The 22,768-nt window shown below is 40.2% G+C and overlaps 1 long non-coding RNA gene across 1 annotated transcript in view; it reads right to left on the bottom strand.

The window, feature by feature from the left end:
• Positions 1 to 4,162: 4,162 nt before the first annotated feature.
• Positions 4,163 to 22,768, bottom strand: part of LOC109490988 — a 128,063-nt gene continuing 109,457 nt past the window's right edge. The window contains exon 3 of the long non-coding RNA XR_002144367.2: positions 4,163 to 5,362. This is a non-coding gene — a long non-coding RNA (uncharacterized LOC109490988). The remainder of the gene's footprint in view (positions 5,363 to 22,768) is intronic.

Below are 22,768 nucleotides of genomic sequence, written 5' to 3'. Positions count from 1 at the left end.
CATCTTGTGCTGGAAAAAAAAAAATCAACAATCCAGTGGCAAGTACCACCAGCATGTAGCTGATCTCCTTTCAGCCCAGAGCAGCTTCATGGGAACTTTTGTAGATACTGCTTGGGACAGACTCTGTCTCAAGGAAATTAGTCTCAAGGAAATGATGGGCAGCACACTGTGGAGTCGTTCTTACAGGATTCTATTCCTTTAAACCTTGCTGTGGACTGTATCTCTGTTTGTTACCTGGTTCATAATGTTGTTTCATTAAACACTGACTTTTAATATAAAAATCATAACTGACTTTAAGTTATGCACTGATTTACTACACACCTTCTCAGTTAGCCCAGAACATAAGCACCGAGCCTCTCAGGCACCTGAAAGCAGGTATCAACACTTCAATTGCCATGCCTGTAAGAAATGTCCCGGTCTTCAGGGTGAAGCGTAGAAAATTTGATGCTGCTATGAACTGGTAATACCACGTGGTTTTCGTACAATTAACAGGACCACAGAAGGCAGAGAATTAGACTCTGATTCTGAAAGTCTTTCTGCGTCTCCGGCTGTCCAAGTGGACGTTACTGCTCCAACGCAGAGCACAGCCTGACTTAAGAGTGGGTCACCTGGTGCTTCTCAATCCCATTCAGTGGTTGGTGGCTAGCGGTCAAGGTATCCGGGGCAAGACAGCGGGGCCCCCCTGGGCAGCGGGCATTGGGAGATGGCCTGAGCGAAGAAATCCCACCTCCCACATTCACACCTCACCTTCCTGACTTGGAAGACACCTCCAGTTAATGAGCAAATCTGGCATCTGTCAGCTTTTTGTAAGCAAGCATTTCACAAGGTTTACAGAAAAGTAAAGTAAACAGAGTTCTGAGTAACAAAAGAGTGGCGTTTATGCATTCTTTGATTCACTTTAAAGGATGGTATAAACTGACTTTTTAACCAAGCATTAGGCAAGATCTGGGCCCCAGCCATTCTATAATAAACAGTGACATGGCTATATTAAAATATTTACTTTGTATGCTAGAGTGACTTATAGGAAGAGTGGCTACTACATAGAAGTCCTAAGTATTAAGGCGTCAGGTGCCACGGGCGGCATAAATATTCCGTGTGCACTTGTTTATAGGAAAACCCCATCTGGATTTGGCTAAAACAGCAGGCACCCTGGTGACCCCAGTTTTGCTATTGGAAAATATAACACAAGTGTTCACTCATCTAGAATAACTACAGTGCTAAGTGCCAAATGACAGATGGGAGGGGATTGGCTTTTCTCAATAAAATCCAGGCACTCCATTGTGAAGGGTTCCATGGTAAGGGCTCCTCGGCATTTACAGACTCTCAGAGTAGATGTGCAGCCAGAGGAGGCAAGGTGCTGGGTCGGGCTGACCACAGCCGGCCTGTTCGGGAGAGCTTTGCCTACATACATCCACGGAAGCTGGACGAGATGCGAGAGACCTGGCCTGGGATAGTCCATGGACAACAACGTCATCGGTCCCCACACCTGCTTTCTCCCCAGGCGGACAGGCTGGGGACCAAGCCTGGTGTGAGCAAAAGAACAAAGTACTCTGAGACAGGAAATCTGAATCTGGAGCACTGCCGCTCCACTTGCGTATAAGCTTAGGGTTAGAGAGAAGGCAATGCATATCGACAGGCGTTGTACTGCAAGCTTCTCCTATGTTATCTCACTGATACCCTCACATCAGCACTATGGCGCAGGCAGTACTTGCCCATTTCACAGATTCACATCTAGCTGAGAATGATTCCAGGGAAGGAAAGTTCTTCCGAGGCCAGGCCATCCCTTCCATGAACACATCAACCTTCTCTAAAGGTTGACCCAAACAATAAAAATAAAAGTAGAAAAAAAAATCACAATAATATCAACCCCCCCACCACCAAAACAAAAACAAAAACAAAAACAAAAACAAAACAATAAAAGCAGAGCTGTCCTCTGGGACTGATCATTTAACTGGGGAGAAAATGCCTCTTGTAGGACAGCATGACTACCCGGCAGTATGCATCTCAAAAAGATAAAATCTCAAATTGAAACTAAGCTGTTACCTGAAAACTAAAATCTCTGTGTGGTCAGATAAAGCAGTTCCATCTGCCTCCCATTCCGCCTGACTGCAAGCTTCCCCCAAACGAACCTGATTAACAGATTTCTTTTCATTCATCATTCACTGAATGAAGACATCATGAGTAACCACCACGCATCGAGCCCTTTCTAGACAATGAGAACATGGCAAAAAGCAAAGTCCCTGCCTCCACGGAGCTGACCTCCTGGGGGTGGGGGGTGGGATGGACAAATGTATGATCACAGAAATACTTCACAGGATTTCAGGTAGTGATAAGGAAAGAAAACTTAGCAGGATATGGGAGTAAGGAATGTCTAGGAATGCCATCTTTGGTAGGAGGGTAAGATAAACCAAAGCGATTAGCTTAAAAGCCATGGAAATCAGGGGCATCACAGCCGAACATGAAGGAAACAATACTGAGCTGGACCAAGCTTTAACATTAACTTATCATGTAGTCCCTCATTTCACAGACGGGGAAACAGACCTCACGTTACAATATGACCTACTCAGGGCAGCAACACTGATGTGAGCCTCTACGGCTCCTGTCCATTTCATATTGCTGGAATTGTGCCCTCCAAGGTAGAAGCCACCAGCCACGTGTATTTACAATTAAATCGATTAAGTTTTTAAACATTCAAATTCAGTTTCTCAGTCATACTAGCTACATTTTACGTGCTTGGTGGCTGTAAGAGGCTGGTGGCCACCAGCCACACAGACACAGAACATTTCCACCCCTGCAGAAAGTTCTACTGAAGAGTCCCGTTCTACCCCCCTATGGATTCTGGTAGCCCTTGAGAAGAAAAACCAACTGTTCATTTGTACATTTTCTATTTCTACCAGATGACTTGCCATCATAGAGACAAATTATTTTTGGTGGTTTTAACCCAAGAATTTTATGACTAGTCAAGTTTTCTTTTATGTACGAAAGCAACAAAATGCCGAAGAAATTATACCATCCATAAAACCTTCTTTAAAAAAAACTGAAGACATACGCTGACTGAGTGACAGAGAAAATTAAACAGCCCAAACTATAAAATCAGAGGACCAAAGATTGGAGGATGTGCACTAAAAACAGTTATGCAGAACGATCCATCCACATGAATGTGATTACATTTTAAATACAACCTCCTCTAGAACTCTCAAAACATATAACATGTAAAGATGATTTAATAAATAGGCTGGATTTTAAAATACGGAAAATTAATAAAGTTGCATCATCATACTCAAGGCTGAACTTGGCAGTGAGGAGGTCTCACTCACAGTCATAGTGAGAGTGCGAACAGGTGCAACTCTCCGATATGTATTAAGACACTTGAGGGGCGCCTGGGTGGCACAGCGGTTAAGCGTCTGCCTTCGGCTCAGGGCGTGATCCCGGCGTTATGGGTTCGAGCCCCACATCAGGCTCCTCTGCTATGAGCCTGCTTCTTCCTCTCCCACTCCCCCTGCTTGTGTTCCCTCTCGCTGGCTGTCTCTATCTCTGTCAAATAAATAAATAAAATCTTTAAAAAAAAAAAAAGACACTTGAAATAGTTAAATACCTCCCACCTTGTTGTCCCACTTACAGGAAACGATCCAAAGAACATAATACACAGCACCACCAAGGAACAACCAGTCAATCAAGATTCCCATTACAGCATAATGTATAGAACTCAAAAAAACTGAATATATATTCAATAAGAGAGGAATCATTCCATTTTAGTCTGTCTATAAAATATAATTTCATGTAGCTATTAAAAATCATGATTGTAAAAAAAATTTAATAATATGGGAAAATGTTTACGATGTGACATTGGGTTATGATATGACATTAAGCAAAATGCCAATAATAGATAATATGTGTTCAGTATTTAATAACTGCCAATCACTTATCCAAAGGCTTTCGGTCTATTGTGTCAGTTACCCATCAACAAACCTACAAGCAGTCCGTACCAATTTTGCCCCACATATGCTACTGAGCAGACAACAGCCTAACAGCTGATTTGCCCCGTGCCCCACATATCACTAAGTTATAGCCAGCTCTTGAATGCGGGCCCATCTGATGTATAGCTGAGCTCCCAACTGCTTCCCACCCACCCCAGGAGACTCTCTGAGCTGCATGCTCTCAGCCACATTAAAAAAAAAAAAAGTATGTGCACATTAAGAAAACATCCTGGCTAGAAATACACCCAACCCTTAATAGTGATGGTCTCTGAAAGCTGGGGCTGCAGATCACTTTCATTTCCTTCTTCAAATGGGTCTGTCCTTTCAAATCATTCTGCCAACGGACATTATTCAATAATGAAGAATAAAAAATTTTTTCATGATAAAGGGAGGCCGTCTCTGTAACAGATTTGTACACCACAGGGTGGGGGGCAAGGGGGATAATAATTCAAAAGGCAGCGCTAAAAATGGAATTCCAAAGTGTTGCCTGGAAATTAGTGGGAGTTCAAAGGAGTTAAATAAAAGATGGAAAATGGGAGACGTGCCATGGCTAAATCTTTAGGCTCTTCCAGAAGGTTTCTGTTTGTGGTTGCTGGTGTCTCTCTTTCAGCCTCAACTTGACGGAAGAGCATTGACATCATTACCAAGAAGCCAGAGGCCACTCAGAGGCTCCAGGCGTAAGAGTCGGCCGCGTTGTTGTTCTTTTCTTTTAAGGACTTCATCGGCCTCACAGGCGAACTTCGTATCAGCAGGCCCTTCTCCTGCCCGTCAATTTTATTATTATTTTTAAATCAGGCAACACTTTGTGGAGCAAACCTGACCCTGAAGAATGCTCGCTGGCACCGTGTCCAAGCCGTCTAGCAGAAGTGTGTGTGATTATCTTTACGAGTGAGTACAGTTTAGTCTGGTCCCTTGTGTTGAATAACAGCACCCCACAGAGTCCCCGGTGAAGAGAAGCGCAGGTCTTACCTTCGACCGGGTGTTCATCAGCCCTCGGGGTCCACAGAGGTCCCAGAAAGCAGCTTGTCAGTACCCCCGTCCAGAAGCAGTGCCTCCAACGGTCCCAGGCCCATTCTTTTCCCTTCTGCTCCTCAGCCTGTGGCAAGAGTGGGACATGCTGCAGATCACCCGTCCTTGTTGTCTACAGCCGGCTTGAGCCCCGTGTCACTCCCTCATCTCACAGTCTGCAAAATATGCTTTCATGAACTTATCACAATTTTCTGATCGAGGTAACAAATAATCCTGAAATTCTCTGTGGGCTGAAGTCACAGAAGTTTGTTTCTCACTCATGCCATTGCAGATGGGCTCGGGACTCTGTTCCAGGATCTCTCTCACTCTGGGCCCCATGTTGACGCAGTGTCCACAATGTGGAACATTGTCCAAACCTGTGAAAGAAAAAAATGAGAAATTCATGTTGGTCCTAATCTTACATCCAGAAAACTACACACCATAGTTCCGTGGCTAAAACAAGGCATGTAACCATGCTAGCATCTGGGAGTATGCAAACACGCACCACCATCACGTGTCTCAAGGAAGGAAAAAAAAACCCATACTTTCATATGACACCCGTCACACACCTGTAAGGTATGCAAATCAGGTAATACTAGCCTCATTATAAAAATGAATGTATGTCCAGAAAGAACTGGTAAACTGGACTTCATTAAAATTAAATATTTCTGCTCTGCAAAAGACACTGTCAAGAGAAGAGAACACAAGCCACAGACTAGGAGAAAATATCTTCAAAAGACATAACTGGAAAAGTACTGCTACCCAAAATATGCAAAGAAATGTTAAAACTCAACAATAAGAAAATAGTATGATTTAAGAAATGGGCCAAAGACCTCAACAGATACCTCACCAAAGATGACCTGTACAGATAGAAAATAGGCATATGAAAAGGTGCTAAACACCGTATGCTGTTAGGAAATTGCAAGTTAAAACAACAATGAGATATCACTGCACCTATTAGGATGGCCAAAATTGAAAACACTGACACCACCAAATGCTGACAAGGCTGTGGAGCAACAGGAACTCCCACTCACTGCTGGTAGGAATGAAAAATGGAACACAGTTTTGCAGTTTCTTATAAAACTAAGCCTACTCTCATCAGACAATCCCACCATCACTTTCCTTGGTGCTTACCCAAATGAGCTGAAAACTGATGTCAACACCCAAACTTGCAAGTTCACAGAAGCTTTATTCATAATTTCCCAAGCTTGGAATCAACGAAGATGTCCTTCAGTAGGTGAATGAATAAACTGTGGTCCATCCACACAATGGATTATTATTCAGCATTCAGTGTTAAAAGGAAATGAGCTCTCAAGCCATAAAAAGACAGGAAACTTCAAGGCATACTACTAAGGGAAAGAAGCCAGTATAAAAAGTTTCACGTTGTATGATTTCCAACTATATGACGTTCTCCGAAAGGCAAAATTATGGAGACAGGAAAATGATCAGCACTTGCCAGGGAGAGAGAAGGATGAATAGGGGGAACACAGAGGATGCTTAGGGCAGTGAATCTACTCCGTGATATTATAATCAATGATACATGCCATTATAAATTTTTCCAAACCCACAAAATATACATCACCGAGATTGAACCCTAAAGTAAACTACAGACTTCGGATGATAATGATGTGTCCATTTAGGCTCATCAACAGATATACCACTCTGGTGGGGAAGTTGGGAATGAGGGAGGCTTCACACATGTGGGGGCAGGATATCCATGGAAAATCTCTGTACCTTCCACTCAATTTTGCTGTGAAACCGAATCCGCTCTAAAAAAAGCAAATCTATTTTTAAAAATGAATACACGTCTTAGAAGGTTAAGTGGCTTGGTTAAGGTCACACAAAAGAGGAACTTGTAGAGTAGATAATAAATATTTGCTGAACACATGAGTGGAGGCACATGTGAATTAGTAAAAAAAAAAAAACAAAAAACAAAAAACAATCAAGAATGGATTGCAGATATACGTGGTCCGATGCTTGATATGAAGTTCTTTCTGCTTAAATCACAGTATTACCCGGCTCCCACTCGGGCTACCAGCAAGTCTCTTCTACCCCCGGGGAGCTTTCTGGGCTTTACTTCTCTGTGTTTGTCAAATAACTTGGATCCCTGGATTCTAGAATGACAAAGAGTAAGCAATCGCCCTTGTAATACAACATAAGCAGGTGCATGTGCACCCACAGACACAAAAAATGATCAGCTCATCGTTAAAGCAGCAACAGCACAGGGCACTTAAAGGGGATAATAATCCACACCACGTGGACTAAAATCCTGGTACCAAGGAAGAAGCTGCAGCAGTGACATCTAAGTCCACAGAGAGCATTTCACTGAAAACGCCTCTAGTACCAGGCAGAACAGAGAGAATGAAAAATTCCCCATCTGTGAGAAGCAAAAACTGCACATGAGCCAAATACATCTGCTGAATGTTGAGAGTGACAATATGCAGCTCAGAGAGAGAATGCATTGAATCATTAAAAAAATTCCTAAGAAACTTAACAAGTACATCTAGACACTGCTCAAGTATGCGTTCTGATGGCTCATGGAAACATCCTGGGGAAGTGATTCAAATGGCTCGGAAAATGTGCTCTCTGTGCTTGAGTGATTCACCAGTTGAGGAGACGGTAGGAAGTCAAGGTAACCCTAACTGGGTGTTTCTTGGGGTCAGATGGAATCCTCTCGGTTGTGCCTACATGAAGGCACCATGGCATCCGCGTAACTGTGCACAGAAACAAACATGGACAATTTCCTTTCAAATTTCGTATGTCTTTTCAATGGGTGATACAGTGATGAGTGAAAAGTCTTGAAAGACTAATGAAATAACTTTATCTCAAATTGCTATCATGTATAAGTACAGAGAAAGAAAAAAGAACGAATTTTAGTAACTTCTGAACCCAGCAAGTTCAGACTCCATACATTTAAGGGGGGGGGCACGTTTAAAGGATAAGAACTGTAAGGAAATATGAATGCGACCCAGTCTGTTTGGTCGACTGTTTCCCAGTCTGTTTGGTCGTGGTACAAGGGTAGAGGGTAGCCTAAGAATTGAGGCTATTTCGAGTGTACTGTAGAACAGAAAAAAATAAATTTATATAGTTGGGAATCTAAGGTTCTCATGTGAGAGAAGGGAAGTAAAAATAGGAGAAAAGAAAGAATCCTGTGCTTTGGATTAAAATGTTAAGGACAGAATGTTTGTGTCCCCATCCCACATTCATATGTTAAAAGCCTAACCGGCAATGTGAGGTATTTGAAGGTCAGGCTTTTGGGAGCTAATTAAATTTAGATGATGTGGTGAGGATGGGGCCCTTGTGATGGAGATTAGTGTCTTTCTAAGAAGAGGAAGAAAGAACAGTGCTTGCCCTTTCTCCACCATGTGAAGACACACTGAGAAGACGGCTATCTGCCTACCAGGAGGAGGGTCCTCCTGAGGTTACTGAATTGGCTGGCACCTTGATCTTGGACTTCCAGCCTCCAGAACTCTGAGAAATAAATGTCTGTTGTTTAAGCCAGCAGTCTGTGGTTTTGTTATTCAGCAGATGAGGACAAATGACGAGTATTAATATAAACTAGCTTTATCCACTACAAAGGTCCAGAACTGTGACCAACCTACAGGCAATGAGCACAGCTTGTGAGTGCTTAGATCTTGGTTTCTAAATTCTATTCCTCACTGAAAGTATTCAGGGAATCTTAGGAAAATGGCTCTTTCTAGGTCAAAGACAAAGTACAAAATAGTCCTGGAACATTTTATCATTGTATTGGAAAGCAAGGAAGTGCTCACAGACGGATACAGACATGTTGAAATACATAGGAGCCAGCCTGAAGGGGCTTCCCATGGTCACACCTGGAGTCATGAGAGCGTCAGAAAGTAATGACAGTGGCTGCTAATATCCTGAATTTTAAAAATCAGTTCATGTACAATACAGTCCAAAAAAGGGGAAGGTGAGACTCTTCTCTGAGAAGAACATTAGGTAATAAGATTAGGACTGGTGGATTTAGAAAATGACTATTTTGCCACCTCCAATGTACTGATTGATTTGGTCCAGAATCAAAAGAGACTACAGCCAGTCAAGCCTAAGAGCTACAGCAAATCTAAGACTTTTTCATTGACAAGTCTCCATGAAGAAGTAATCAGACTCCACTGAGTGAAATGTTGTGAGCACATTCATGTGGTCTCAAAGTACCCCACCCTGATGTTGGGTGAGCTTGCTAGGGCCGCCATGACACAGTACCACAGGCTGGGGGGCTTAAATAACAGACATTTATGTTCTCACACTTTTGGAGGCTAGAAGTCCAAGATCAAGATGCTGGCAGAGTTGGTTTCTCCTGAGGCTTCTTTCCTTGACTTGCAGATGGGCACCTTCTTGCTGTCTTCTCACATGGTCTCCTGTCTGTGCATGCGTGCCCCTGGTGTCTCTCTCTGTGTGCTAGTCTCCTCTTCTTCTAAGGACACTTCTTATAGTCAGATTGGAGTACTGCTGATCCATACAACCTCGTTTAACAGTAATTACCTTTTATACAAACCTATCTGCAAATGTGCTTACATCTTGACATACTGGCAGTTAGGACTTCAACATATGAATTTGGGGGAACACATTTCATCCCAAAAGAGATGTGTTCTTCAGTACAAAGGGAATTACAATGGAGAAGTCTGGCAGCCACAATCTTATCTAAATGAGCAACCTTAGCATTATTAAGAGCATCTCTGTGGTACTCTTGACAAAATGCTTCCCCTGAGTCTAATTATGAGGAAACAGACGAAGCCAGATTATGAAAATTTCTACAAGACAACTGGATGGTATTCTTCAAAAACAGCATCATCATAAAACAGTAGGTGGACTGACCTAGATACATAGAGGCTAAAGAGACATGACAATCAGATTCTAAACCCTAGACCTCTCCCAAAAGAGCCATAAAGAATAATTTTGTCCAAGGATAAAGCAAGAAAATGTAAATAGTACATTAGATGATGCTGCTGTTTCAATGCTAAATTTCGTAGGTGGGTGATGGTGTGGCTCTGTATTCAGGGACAAACATCATGATGCCTACAATTTATTTTTAAACAGTTCCACAGGGGGAAAAAAAAGGTTTATAATTAACAATTAGTGAGTCTATGTGAAAATTATATGATTTACCTTAAAATTCTTACAACTTTTCTGTGTATTTGAAATTTTTCAAAATGTAAACCTAGAGGTGATGGACAGATAGTTCTATAATATCTATATCTTTTGGAAATAATTCTCTATCATACATAAATATACTGGTTCTGTTTCACACATGCATATTTTTTCCATTGTGTATCCATTATTTAACCTGTTCTCCATTACTGAATATTTAGTTGACTTGAACTTTTTTTTCCACTAAAAGAAAAAAGCAATCATGCAAAAATAATCCTGTTCATACATCTTTTTGGACACATACAAACATATCTTTAGAATAATACCTAAAGAGGAATTGCTATATTAAAAGTTCTCTCTTCATGACTCTACATGGGCACTGAATTCGCTGAATTTTTCTTTCTTTTCTTTAAAAAAGGTTTTATTTATTTATTTGACAGCGAGAGAGAGAGAGAGAGAGAGAGAGAGAGAGAGCACAAGCAGGGGGAGTGACCGGCAGAAGGAGAGGGAGAAGCATACTCCCCGCCGAGCAAGGAGCCTGACCAAGAAGCCTGACGTGGGGTTTGATCCCAGGACCCTGGGAGCATGACCCAAGCCGGACGCAGACGCCTAACTGACTGAGCCACCCAGGCACCCCCAGGCACTGAATTTCTAAGCAAAACAATTATTTTTTTTTCAGTTCACTGGTGTTCTGAATCAACACAAAACAAGCTAGTTAAAAAAGCAAGCCTTCTTAATTGGCAGTGAAGAACTAATTTCTTTACCTCAATGGTTTAATTCAAGACTTGAATTATCCAACTTTAAACGTGAAACATCTAACATGGTGTGTCGTACAAAACAGATATAGGCATTCATCAAACGTGTTTGAGTGAACGAGTGAATGAATGAGTGGAAGCTTCTAGACACCAGAAGCATTAACTGTGGAATTATAAAATAAACACATCCTCCCTCCCCACATTCCGAAGAGGCTGTGAGAATCTTAATGGCATCTCACTATAACACACAAATTAGATGTCAAGGCACATCTTCCGTGGACCTCATCCAGCTCACCAAAATGACTTCCTTATAATGGACTCCCAAGACAGAATTATAGTGTAGCAGTTGGGAATTTAAAGTTTATAAAACTCTGAATTCTCCAGCTCCTTGCCTACTCCCTGCAGCTGCTTTTTCCCCCCTCTGCTGGTTTCTGATTCCCTGATTCCTCCATCACTCTGCTCTATCTCAGGGCTATTTAGAAGGAGTGGCAAATTTAGATCTTACTACAGCCTGAGCCCAATGAAGACAGAAGATTAAGAAACTTAGAGCCAAGTCACTTTAACCCTCAAAGGTTCTATTTTATCATCTGTAAAAAATAAAATAAGATAAAATTAAATTTAATTTAAAAAACTAAATAAAAGTGTTGAAGCACTAACATTTCTTCCCACATTGTGTAGCTCTTTGGAGAGATGATGTTATCAAATCACACTATGAGTAGTTATAATAACACCCATGTAGAAAAAGGGAACAAAACAAAACAAAAAGCATAAAAGCATCAACAAACACCATGTAGCAAGATTACGGCACACATCAGATGAAGAAGGTTTTCATACGTCGGGTTGCCCAAATGAGCATCTCCTTTGCCAAGTTTTAGTCCTTCTGGTTCTTGTAAGGAAGCAGGTGGCATGTAAGTCTTGAATCGAACCCTGGTCCTCTTCTCAGAGGTTCTGTGTGCCACTGCAATACACCACCAAGAGCATGGACAAACCATTGTTGAGGATTTGCTTCCTAAAAAAAGCTCTAGGCACTAATGCAGACTGGAAAACTTTCTGAATTCTACCTCCAACCCTGGGCATGTGATCCTCTCCAATAAGCCATCTATAAAATAAGAGATAATGATGCATCACCTACCTGTTCCTCAAAGTTCATGCCCTTCATGGGAACCACTTATTCTCTATCAACTCTTAAATAGGAATTTCCGACACTAAGGTAACCCAATCAGGACAAGACAGGTTGTCTCAAGGAATCACACACTATGGTTTTCATATTTTATAAAAAATGGTTTCTAGAGTAGAACCAAAATGATAAAGAGAATTGGAAGTCATCTCTTCCAAGGAATATTTCAAGGTACAGGCATGTTTCACTTGGAAAAGAGAGACTGAAGAAAAAACCATGACGGAAACAAAAAAGCTAATGGGTAGAAGATACATGGTGTTGGTTCTTTATGGATCTGCACAGCAAAATTTTGAGAGGTGAAATTTTCAGAGTGACAGGTCTTAGTTCAGTTAGATAAAGGATTTCCTGATAAACAGAGATCCCCAACAATGGGATAAATTTTCTGTGTCTATTGAGTTCTGAAAAATGTGAGCAATCCAAGAAAATATTTGATGGCAATTCTCAGGGACAGTGTGGGATGAGAGACTAAAGCCATTAAATTCTAAGGGCTGGTCTATTTCTAAGATCCTATAACATAAGTAATATTTGCCAAATCTCCATGAAGTAATAGTAGGACTTTGATAATATTTCCATCTTCATAAAAGAGTAAATAGAAAAAGAAGTCACTGTAAAATTATTCTGATTAAGAACAAGAAAGGATATAATGATTCATGAAAAAAAAATCAAAAGTAAAAAAAAAAAACAAAAAACTAAAAGGCCCACAGAATTCATGGTCACCTGGATGCATCTTACTGAAAGCAAAGTGTGACGGTATATAAAAAATTACAAAGACCCAGTGTTTGCAAAAATATATAAATCTTGCATAAGAAAATGCAAAAGTATGCCTCACTGAAATCTAAAGGGTAGCTTTTCCATGAGTTAAAAATACAAATTTTACTATAAAAGAATTTAAAACTAAGGTAAATCACAAAGTAGTGTAGAAAGATGAATACAGATTAGGAAGGAAGAAATAAAACTGTCTTTGTTTACTGATGACATAACTGCCTGTGTAGATAATCCAACAGAATTGACAAAAAACACCTCTGGAACTAATAAGTAATTATAGCAAGGTTGTGGGATCAAGGCTAAATACAAAAGTTGATCACTTTCTTATATACCACCAATGAATACATAGTATTTGCAATTAAAAACACAATACCATTTAAATTAGCATCTCTCAAAATGAAATGCTTATGTATAAATCTAACACTATAGGTATGAGATATATGAGGAAAACTACGAAACTGATGAAAAAATCAAAGAACTAAATAAATGGACAAATATTCCATGTTCACAGATAGGAAGTTTCAATATTGTTAATATGTCAATTCTTCACAAATTGATCTGTAGATTCAACACAATTCCAATCAAAATCCCAAGTAAGTTATTTTATAGAGATCTATAAACTGGTTCTCAAGTTAATATGAAGAGACAGAGGGCCCAAAACAACCAACCCAATATGGAAGGAGAAGAACAAAAAGGACAGACACTCTGTGACTGCAAAATTTTCTAGACCTATCAGTACCAATATGGTATTGGCAACAGTAGAGACAAATAGGACAACAGAACAGACTAGAAAGCCCAGACTTAGACCCACATACATACAGTCAACAGATCTTTGACACTGGAGCAAAGGTAGTCTTTTCGACAAAAGGTGCTTGAACAATCAGACATCCACATGCAAATAAAATGAGACTAGATACAGATCTTACACTTTTCACAAAAAGAAATTAAAAATGGATCACAGACCTAATTGTAAAACACAAAACTATACAACTCCTAGAAGATAACATGGGACAAAAATCTACAAGATCTTGGGTTTGGCAATGACTTTTTAGATACAAGACCAAAGGAACAATCTACAATCTGCAAAAGAAAGAATTAAGTAGCTGGATTTCCTTAAAATTAAAATTTCTGCTCTGTGAGAGACATTGGCAAGAGAATGAGAAGGCAAGCCATAGACTGGGAGAAAATATTTGTAAAAGACATATCTGAAAAAGGACTGTTATCCAAAATACACAAAGAACTGTTAAAACTCAACAATAAGAAAATAAACAGCATGATTAAAATATGAGTCAAAAAACTTAACAGACACTTTACCAAAAAAAGATATAGATGGAAAATAAGCATATGAAAAGGTGCTCAACATATGTCATTAGGAAATCACATGTTAAAGCAAAAAGATACCATTTCACATCTATTTGAATGGCCAAAATCTGGACCACTTATGACACCTAATGCTGGTGAAGATGTAAAGAAACAGGAACTCTCATTCATTGCTGGTGGGAATGCAAAATGGTACAGCCACTTTGGAAGGCATGTTGGCAGTTTTTCACAAAACTAAACATACTCTTACCATTCGATCCAGCAATCACACTCCTTGATATTTACCCGAATGAACTGAAAACTTATGTCAACACAAAGACCTGCACATGGATGTTTTTAGCAGCTTTATTCATAATTTCCCAAACTTGGATGCAACCAAGATCTCCTTCAGTAGGTGAATGGATAAATGACCTATGGTACATCCAGACAATGGAATACTATTCAAAATGAGAAAAGGAATGAGCTCTCAAGCCATGAAAACACACAGAAGAAACTTAAATGCGTATTAGTAGGTGAAAAAGCCAGTCAGAAAAATACTGTATGATACTATGTGATTCACTGGAAAAGGCAAAACTATGGAGACAGTAGAAAGATCAGGGGCTCAGGGGATGAGAGGGATGAATCAGCAGAGTACAGAGGATTTTTAGGGTAGTGAAACTATTCTGTATGATATATACTAATGGATACATGGCATTAAACATTAAAACCCACAGGATGTATAATACCAAGAGTGAACCCTGATGTAAACTGTAGGCTTTGGGTGCTAATGATGTGTCCATGTAGGTTTATCAATAGTCACAAAGATACCTCTCTGGTGGAAGACGTCGACGGTGGGGAAGACTATGTATATGTGTGGCCAGAGGCTATATGGGAAGTCTCCGTACTTTCCACTCAATTTTGCTTTGAACTTAAAAAGTTCTTCAAAATAGCCTATTATTTAAAAGAAACATCCGAGGGCAAATGTTGAGGGAAATAATGGCAAGTTGAGCCTTTAGCTTTCTTTCACAGTTTTATGAAGGAAAAGTGTAGCTCTAGTGTATGGCTGTTCCCCAAACTCTTCTTGAGTCTGGGTCTGGGGGTCTAGACCTAAACTCCTTCAACACTTTGACTCACTCAGATTATATGAAGTTTGTCCTGGTGAGCCATTACTTTGATGACAAAGCAACCAGCATAGCAACACAGATGACAGAGAATCAAGATGGCCGGTCACCAAGAGAATGCAGCCAATGGCTTAGTAACAGTTCAAACAAAAACTAATGTCTTAATGTTTTTAACTTATTTAAAACATATATATTCAATAGATGTTAAATGAGATGATTTAAAAATGGTATACTTTTGTTGGGTTTTAGAATCAAGTATTGAATCTCTGATGAATTAAACCTAAGTAATTAACCAAATTTCATTAATACTGAAATGTGGTGGGGGGTTGGTGAGTAGGGCATTCTGAAATAATTTTTAAGCAAAAAAAAAAAAAAAAAAAAAAAAAAAAAAAAAGCCTAGACATAAAAGAAAATACCATGCTGCAATTGACGTGGAAAAATCTTGACAAAGTTCAGAAATTCAAGGTTGTAATATTGAATTTTATACATTGCAAAGTAGTCTTTCAGACTTTAAACCCACAATGAAATCTCACAGAAGCAAAAAATAGAAATGGCAGTCTTAAAAGTCTACTAAACACAGGAAAAACAGGTCCCAAAAGTTTGGTTTCTTCTTGATTTAACTGTCAATTGGTTAATAAGCAATCAGATACCCACAGAAGCTTTGTTCTTCCACTTAAATACATTTCCTTGGTCATGAAAATGTGCGGTCATCATAGGCTCTTGACTCATTATATGAAGCTTCCTCATTTCCTCCCTGCCAGGGCTCTGAGTCATGGCAAATCACTTGAGCTAGTGTTTTGGGTGATTCGTTATTAACGTTCACTAAATGCTCAGATAATGTCACAAGAATCTGTGGACATTAAATTGTATTAAATAAAAAAAGAAAAGCTTTTATATCCTTTGGTAAGAATTTCAAAGTTTTCTTCATCTCGGCCATACACAATTCTTATTAGGTTTAGTTTTTTGTTTGGTTTTTTAATAATTTTTTAAAGATTTTGTTTCTTTGAGCAAGAGAGTAGAGCGAGAGAGAGAGAGAGAGAGAGAGCACATGAGCACAAGTTGGGGGGAGGGACAGAGGGAAAGGGAGAAGCAGACCCCCCACTGAGTAGGGAGCTGGATGTGGGGCTGGATCCCAGGACCCTCAGCTCATGACCTGAGCCAAAGGCAACCACTTAACCAACTGAACCACCCAGGCTCAGTTTTAATAACAAGGTTTTAATAACAATGATAGCTAATACTAATATACTGTTTTCAGCACTTTACATGTATTAACTCTTTTAATTTCATAGTTTTTGCACACAGGGAGCACTTCATAAACATTAGTGCTATTATCATTTTTTATTAACATTTGTGTATCTTCTAAAAAGCTGTCATATGTATGAAGAAAAGCCTTTGATTTGGGTATATCCAAATTATCTACTTTTAATAGGTTTCATGTTGATTCTCTTGTGTTTTCCAGGTGTCCAATGTTCAAAGAGCAGCTTTCTCTTTAAGTGTCTCCTCACCATTTTGTTTTTGTGTCTAATTGCTTTGCCTCCAGTTTCTGGAGCAATGTTAAATGGAGCAAAATGGAGGATTTCATTTCTGTTCCTGACTTTAATCCCCATGAAAATGGACATTCTTCTATAATTTCTCCTTTAAGCATTTGGCTGGATTTGAACAGGGGAGGGAAGTGGATATAAAATAATAAGAAAGTATCCCTCTACTACTGTCTTACTGAAGAGCTTTCATTAAAATGTACGCTCCTCTTGTCAAATATATTTTAGGTGTCAATCATTCTGATAATATGTTTTCCCCCTCTGACCAGTTAAAATGCTAATTCAATGGCAATGAATTCTCTAGTATGGACCTAACCTCATTTTCCTAGAATGAAATGGAGTTGATTGTGAGGGGGCATTCTATGACACTATTGGTAAACTATATTTGTTAATAACATGCTATTAGAGGTTCTGCCTGAATGTAATTGACATTATTCTCCAGGGTTGTCATTGTATGTGTGTGTGTGTTTACCGTGTTACAATGGCTTTGAAGAAAAATTTGAAAATTAATTTTTCCCCTGTTCTCTGTGTTCTATTCTCTGTATTCTGAAACAATAATAATAGTATTGGATCTTTCTACTCATTGAAAGTTACAGAGAATTTCCTCTTGATACTATCCGGATTTGACACTTCTTGTGAAGGTAGATCTTTAAAAACGTTTTCAACTTTGTCCATGATTATTGGTTCTATTTGGGTTTTCTCTCTCTTCTGAGGTCAGTTTTGGTTGTTTCTAAATTCCCTAGGGGGGTAAATATCATCATTTATATCGGGTTTTCACATTTTGCCTGGAGTTTAAAAATGCATTCTCTTATGTTTGTTTCAGGAACATCTTTATGTTTGTTTCACTTGTCTCATTTCTAAATTTGCCTGTTTGCGCTTTCACCCTTTTCCCTTAATTAATATAGATCTCTTTAATTTTTTTTAACTGCCTCACACATACTGGTTTTATTAGACCCAGCTTTTTTTCCACTCCATGATTTGAATGCCAAATTCTCATTTTACTTTTCATCATGTATTTAAGACTGTGAACGTCCCCTTTATCCACAAAAGTATTTTCTTCCCTGTTTTTTATGGTTATTTAAGAAAATGTGCAATTCTGCTTTGAATTTTCTCACTGATCCAAAAGTAGCTTTAAGACTTTTTCTTTTCTTTTTTTTTTTCTCTTTTACTACCAAGTACTTGGGATTTTTGTTTGCTTGACTCTATTTTGCGATTTTATGCTTTATTACAATGTAGTTGAGAGAATGAGGTCTGTATTATTTCTACTTATTCGAATTTATTGTGGTTTTTTTTAACGTCCTACTATATCATCATGGCACTTGGAAAAAATGTCTATTTTCTGTTTCATCGGGACCTGGAGTTCGTTCTACATTTATTAGATTATCCGTGTTACATTAGTCAGATTCACTGTATGCTTACTCCTTTCTGTTTAAAGTTATGCCATGTGTCGTAAGGCGTGAGGGAAAGTTGCATGTTACTGTGTGTTTCTGCCTAGTGTTGCCTCTCTTTATTCAGCGGGTTGCTTTATGTGTATTGATCCAATAGCATTTGCATTTGTGACAGTTACCATTATAAAGTACCACTCTTTTTTTTTTCCCCCTTCTTACTTTACGTTCTACTTTGCTTTTAATGGGCCCTTGCTTTTTTTTTTTTTTTTTTAAATTTAGTATCTTTTGCTTTCTGGTCTGTTTCTTCTTTAAAACAACAACAAATTCCTCTCTCTGATAACTTTTAAGGTTTATAGTCTTTTTTCCCCCAGTTCCTACAGTGGTTATAACTTCAGATAGTAAACATAGTCTCAGTGTATTTCCCTTAAATTACCCTATTAGACATGCTCCTTGAAGAGAGAAAGATCAAGAATCATTTAAATAGTGAAGATCATCCTACCTACACTTCCATCCCATGATCATACGCCCCAGGAGCATGTCATGGGAGGGGACAATCTGCTGTTCCCATTATGCTAGATTTGGGGCTAGTATTTTCGGATATTCATTCTTTATATAACATGGCCCCTAAATGCAGGCAAACAAACCTTTCTGAGGCTTAAGAAAGAAAAAGGCAAATTTTTAGGCAGGTGAGAAAGTTTACTGAGGTGAACTGACAGAAAGACAACAGATTGTCAACAGGCACTTTCTGTACAGATTTTCAAACTAATCTTGATTACGGCACTTACAGTGGACACGTGGATGCTTCCTCCAAGTCTACTTGCCATTCTGTTGGTAATGACCTGACTTTTCATTGTGAACCCAGTCCTCACCAGCAAAGCCCAGGTATGGGGAGAGTTGTCCCCATCCCCTAGTTCCAGGAGTAGGGCATGTGACTCACACCTAAATTAACCAGCTTCACATTCATCATGAGAAATGGCCCTGTGACCCAATTTATGCCAATAAGATACAAGGGGGGGAGGGGTAGGTTCTGAGAGCTTCTGGGGAAAAAAAAAGAAAGGAAAGAAAGAAGAAAAAAGAAAACAACAACAACAAAACCATCAAAACCCAGTTCCTCACTCTTTCTGAAAGACAGGAAAGCAATAACTTTCTCTCTAGATCCTTAGATTTGACCGAGGGAGCATATTATCCCAGATGTTTTTGGCACGCACTTTGCCAACCAAGCCTGGGCAGCCCCCCACCCAGCACAAAGCTGATGTCAAGGAAGGAAAGGCAAAGGAGGCAAAGACACCAATTCCTGAGAACATAGCTGAGCCCCTGAGTCAAACGAGTCACGGGTGTGCTCACAAAATGTGACCCTGCGGTTATGTGAGTCAACACGTCTCACTTATTGGTGAAGTCAGATGGAACTTGTCTTGACGCTCTGCAGCCCAAATGCACCTTCAGACCACGGTTTAGACTTTTCCTGACCTGGGAGCCCACGCCAGTCCTAAGCTGTGACTACCCTCTGATGCTCACTCTTCATTAATCAACGTTAACATAGAGCAGCATCTAATAGCTGCTTGCTGGGCGAGGTAAGAAAATCAGCTCGCTTATGGCCACAGCTCATCCCTCCTCCTCCAAATTTGTGTCGGAATAGCATTTTAACATATTCTATATACACACACATTTACATATGTATATTGACAGTGTATGTTTTCTCTCAAGGTTAGTAATATTTATACTTCTCTCTGAAACCATAATTCTCAGTTTTTCCCCTTTGGATCTGTACTTAAATAGAGTGGACGCTCATACGAATGCTTTTAGAGTCCAGCTTCTTGGTTTTCTTTTTCTCCCCGTTGACTTAGCACTTAAACGGCTAAATGTCCTCATGAAATAGATGGTTCGAAATGGGTTGTATTGACGTTGCCAGATTCAGCCAACAAAATCACAAAGCTCCCAGTGGAATATGAATTTTAGATAAACAATGAATCACTACTTTTAGTGTAAGTGTATAGCGTGCAACACGTGGGACACTTATCTTAAAATATTATTCACTGTTTATCTGAAATTCACATTTAGCCGGGAATCCTGTATTTTATCTAAAAACCTTCCCTCAAGTGAACTGTATTCTCTGAGTCCCTGAGTATGTGAACATGCCAGACTGCGGCTTTTATATCTGAACGACAACCTAGCAGGGCTTAAAAAGAGGAATGGATTTTTTTATCAACCTTCTACATGCTGCATTTCTACTGCGGGCATAAGCGGTGGGGGAGCTCACAATATTTGTACATCGTGGCCGCTGTGGCTTCTGTTCACATTATTCATCTTTGGGTAGGAAGCTCTGTGTAGACTTCTCTAGAATGCGGAAGCGTACTTTATGTTCCTCGTTGGGAGAGGAGAGGGGTGCAGGGGGAGGGTTATCCGCTGCTATCCACGTTTATAACAGGTGAATTCTGTCTCTGTTACTTTGTATTATAAAGTCATAAAAAAAAAAAAATCCTACGCTCGGGGCGCCTGGGTGGCTCAGTCAAAGCATCTGCCTTCGGCTCAGGTCGTGATCCCGGGGTCCTGGGATCGAGCCCCAAGTCCGGCTCCCAGCTCAGCGGGGAGCCTTCTTCTCCCTCTGCCTGCCACTCCCCCTGCTTGTGCTCGTTCGCTCACTCTCTTGGACAAATAAATAAGTAAAATCTTTTAAAAAAAATCCTATACTAACATTTCCCCTGTCTAGCTACGGAATTATCCCACATCTGTGCCTTTACATCTGGGAATTTGGTCCCAGTTTAGAGACTGCCATCCTGTCTTTACTTCTGATGAAGACAGTTGTAAATATATCCTCTCCCAGGTCACTACCTTCTCTAAACCAAAGCCCCTTCCACTTCCCTGCCAGCCAGGCAGTAGGTCCAGTAGTAGGTGACATGTGCCACTAACGAACGCTGGAACACAGAGGAGACTGTGTGCGTCTCATCCGTGCATACCTGCTCTTTCCCTGGTTCTGGGATTCTTTCTTTCTTCTTCTTTTTTTTTTTTAAGATTTTATTTATTAATTTGACAGAGAGAGAGAGAGAGAGGGATCACAAGTAGGCAGAGCGTCAGGGAGAGGGAGAAGCAGGGAGCCAGACATGGGGCTCGATCCCAGGACCCTGGGATCATGACCTGAGCTGAAGGCAGACGCTTCACCGACTGAGCCACCCAGGCGCCCCTCTTTCTTTCTTCTTTCCTCTTTCCATTCTGATGCATCTCAGTTTCTTGTTAGAGGTAATCAGCTCTGGCAGAGCTTTGCTCTTGCTTTCCCCCATTCAGGTGAAAACAGCTCAGTAAGTTCTAGCAGGTTTTCTCCCCCAGCCTCTCCTGACTCAGAGTGAAGCCATGCTAGTTAGGAAGAACATCCATTCCAAAGTGACCGCCATGTTTGTTGTTTCATGTTAGCTGACTGCTTTCTTTTTGTCACCTAGATTTGCCTCTTTCTTCTCCTTAAGCCACTTTCCTGGTTTCGGACAGAACAATGAGATTCTGCTATCATCTTTCTTCTATCATGTTCACCCTCCGTGTAGTTTCTGGTGTGGTCAATGTGTTGACATTATGCATTGATTCCTACAGTGGTCCATTTCTCTCGTTTCCAGATGATACTCCAAGATTATGGGTGTGAGACTGTAGTCATTCTCTAATTTGAATACTACTAGCATACTCTTTTCTTCTTTTTCCTTCCTTCATTCCCCACCCCCCTTGGCTATTTTCAAACACTTCTCTTTTGCTCTTTTAGTTGGATTGGTGGAGGAAAGTTTGCAAACGTTGTTCTTCTGCAGTGACCTCTTTCTAGTGGTTGCCAGAATTCATTTAAAGGAAGCCACTCAAGGAACTCTGACCTACCTATTTAGATCACTTCCTGTAAAGAGAGAAATTCTTGGGAACTAATTCACTCAGAGTAAATACGTAATGAATATATATTAGATCACTGAAGGGTGAAGAAATCGTTCCATGGGGGAGGGAAGTATGTGAAAAATCAAGGACACTTCGAGAAAGCTACAAGAGAAGCTGTCAATGAATGTCACCATCAGTGAACTGCTGATGGAGAACAGTAGTAAATGAAGCAAACTTTGCTGGCCTCCAAGATGATATTCAAATTAATGCTGCAAGTACTCTAATGCTGCGTGACCTTGGGAAAGTCCCTTAGCGTCTCTAAGTGGGGATGCTAACAAATGCCCCCCTGATAGCCTTTTTTGGGGTCAAATGAGATAATACAGGCCAAGAGCTTCAAGTTCCTGACACACAGAGCCCAACAGACGCCAGACACCTGTGATCTGCATCATCATTATGTCTCTGAAAAGCCAGAAGGAAGAGACAAATATTGCAAATTGTGCTATCTCTGTTCTTCCACCCTGAAGTATTTGTTCACGGTCTCCACGTGTGTCCAGTGTAAACTGTGTCAAGCCAGACTTTAAGCTTGTATCTTAACCCTCCACCCTGCCCACCGCAGGGCCTTGTGCTTACAGGTAAAGGATGCTCTTTGATTTCACCTGGGGAGTCAATCAACTAACGGACTGAGGATCCTAAGGAACAAAAGAGGGGGCATTTATCCAGGCCTTCGTGGATAAAACAGATCTGATGTCCCCATATCTGCATTCATTCTGCAACCAGGGAGAAATGACCATTGCCCT

The sequence above is a fragment of the Ailuropoda melanoleuca genome, chromosome 17, assembly GCF_002007445.2.
Source record: "Ailuropoda melanoleuca isolate Jingjing chromosome 17, ASM200744v2, whole genome shotgun sequence".
Taxonomy (NCBI): domain Eukaryota; kingdom Metazoa; phylum Chordata; class Mammalia; order Carnivora; family Ursidae; genus Ailuropoda; species Ailuropoda melanoleuca.
This window is presented reverse-complemented; position numbering and strand designations above follow the sequence as displayed.